Here is a 2,446-nt window from a genome sequence, read left to right on the forward strand (position 1 = left end):
TTTGGTAATTAACACAGTATGGTACTGACATGAAAATAGACACATAGGTCAATGAAATGGAATAGAGAGCCCAGAAATAAACCCATGAACACGTGGTCAGTTAATTTATGACAAAGAAGGCATGAATATACAATAAAGAAAGAATAGTTTCTTCAAAAATGATGCTAGGAAAGCTGAACAACTACATGCAAAAGAATGAAATTGGACACCTATGTTATATCATATACAAAAATAAATTCAAAATGAATTAAAAACTTGAATGTAAGGCCTGAAATCATAAAACTCCTAGAACTCACAGGCAGTAAATTCATTGACATCAGCCTTAGCAGTATTTTTTTTGGACCAGTCTCCTCAAGGCAAATAAGCTAAAATAAACAAATGGGATTGTATCAAACTAAAAAGTTTCTGCACAGTGAAGGAAATGATCAATGAAACAAAAAAGCACCCTACAGAATGGGAGATAATATTTTCAAATCATGCATCCAATAAGGGGTTACTATTTAGAATATATAAAGAAGTTAAACAACTTAATACCAGAAAAACAAACAACCTCGTTAAAAAATGGGCAGAGAACCTGAATAGACACTTTTCCAAAGAAACATACAGATGGCCAGCAGAAACATGAAAAAATGTTCAATATCACTAATAATCAGGGAACAGCAAATTAAAGCCAAAATGAGAGATCACCTCACACCTGTCAGATTCGCTATTGTTAAAAAGAGAAAAAGTAACAAGTGTTGATGAGGATGTGGAGAAAAGGGGTACCCTTGTACACTATTGGTGGAAATGCAGAATAGTGTAGCTGAAAACAGTATGGAATTTACACACACACACACACACACACACACACACACACACACACACACACTAGAACTACCATATGATCCAGTTATTCCATTTCTGGGCTTCTGGGCATCTATGCAAAGAAAATGAAAACATCAATTCAAAGAGATATGTGTACTCCTATGTTCACTTCAACATTATTTACAATACCAAGATATGGAAGCAATGTAGGCATCCATCAATTGATGAATGAATAAAGATGTGGTGTGCATGCGCACACACACATACACACACACACACATGCACACTGGAAGAATACTCAACCATAAAAAAAGAATGAAATCTTGCCATCTGTGACAACACAGACATAGAGGGTATTATGCTAAGTGAAATAAGCCAGAGAAAGATAGATACCATATGACTCACTTATATGTGGAATCTGAAACAAAACAAAACAGATATAGACTTCTAGATACAGGAAACTGTTGGTTACCAGAGCAGGGAAAGGTTGTGGAGGTGAGGAATATAAGGGGTACACACTTTAAGTTATAAAATAATTAATCATGGGAATGTAATTTACAGCACAGGGAATATAGCCAACAATATTTTAACAACTTTGTATGGTGAAAGATGGCAACTAGACTTATTGTGAAAATCATTTTGTAATGTAGAAAGATATCAAATCACAATAATGTATGCCTATAACTAATAGGATATTGTAAATCACTTATACTTCAATTAAAAAGTATTATAAAATTTAAAAAATCATATAGCTTAAAAGCTTAAACATTATCATTTCTAGCTTCCACTTCCCAATCTGATTCTTCCAAATGTTCAAGTATATTTGAATTTTCTGTCTGAATTTCTCAACTAATAGGAAACATAGTGTATCAGATGTTAGTTGCTGCATAACAAATCATCCCACAACTTTCTGGTTTAAAACAATGATTTATTGGAGTCAAATTGGTGGAGGAGTATGGATACCAGAATGTCCCTCCTCCATCAAACTCAGCAGTAATGAGGTTAGAACACGTGGAACTCCAGGAATCCAGGCTACAATGTGACAGAAATCTCTCCAGGGGCATACAGAGACAGCTTGATAGTTCAGAGGTGCATGTTTGTGAATTAGGAGAGATAAAACAGGTGGCAGCATAGGCACAGAAGAGGAGGGGAACCTTTCAGTGGAGAAACAAAAGGAGGAGAAATAGAGGCTGTGGAAGTGTAGGATTGTATTTAGATGAGAAAAAAACATCTCCAGACCACAGTCCAGAAAATGAAGAATAATACAAAGAGAGACAGTTTCTACTTTGCAAACAGCCTTAGGAGTGAAGATTGCAGATTTCAGGGTTGTGTGACTATCTCTGGACCAGAGTCATTGCTGGTGCACCTGTGGAAGAGTAGAGCCAGCCCCAGGCTTGGTAACACTCTCTGGGGCACACTGCAAGAAAGCCGTCCCCTCCACTGAGTACCGTGAGAAGAGGGTTTACTCACTCTCCAAAAACAAAAGACCCTGCAGGCACCAGCCAGAAGCCCTTTGTCTGCTAGAGGTACCAGTGCTATTCCAGGTCCATGTGGAGCGGGATCCTTTAAGGCATTGGGTTTTGAACCCCAGTGGAGCACCCAGGAGGCACGGGACACTGTGGAGCAGGGAAAACTGGCTCTT

The sequence above is a fragment of the Lynx canadensis genome, chromosome F2 (assembly GCF_007474595.2).
Source record: "Lynx canadensis isolate LIC74 chromosome F2, mLynCan4.pri.v2, whole genome shotgun sequence".
Taxonomy (NCBI): Eukaryota; Metazoa; Chordata; class Mammalia; order Carnivora; family Felidae; genus Lynx; species Lynx canadensis.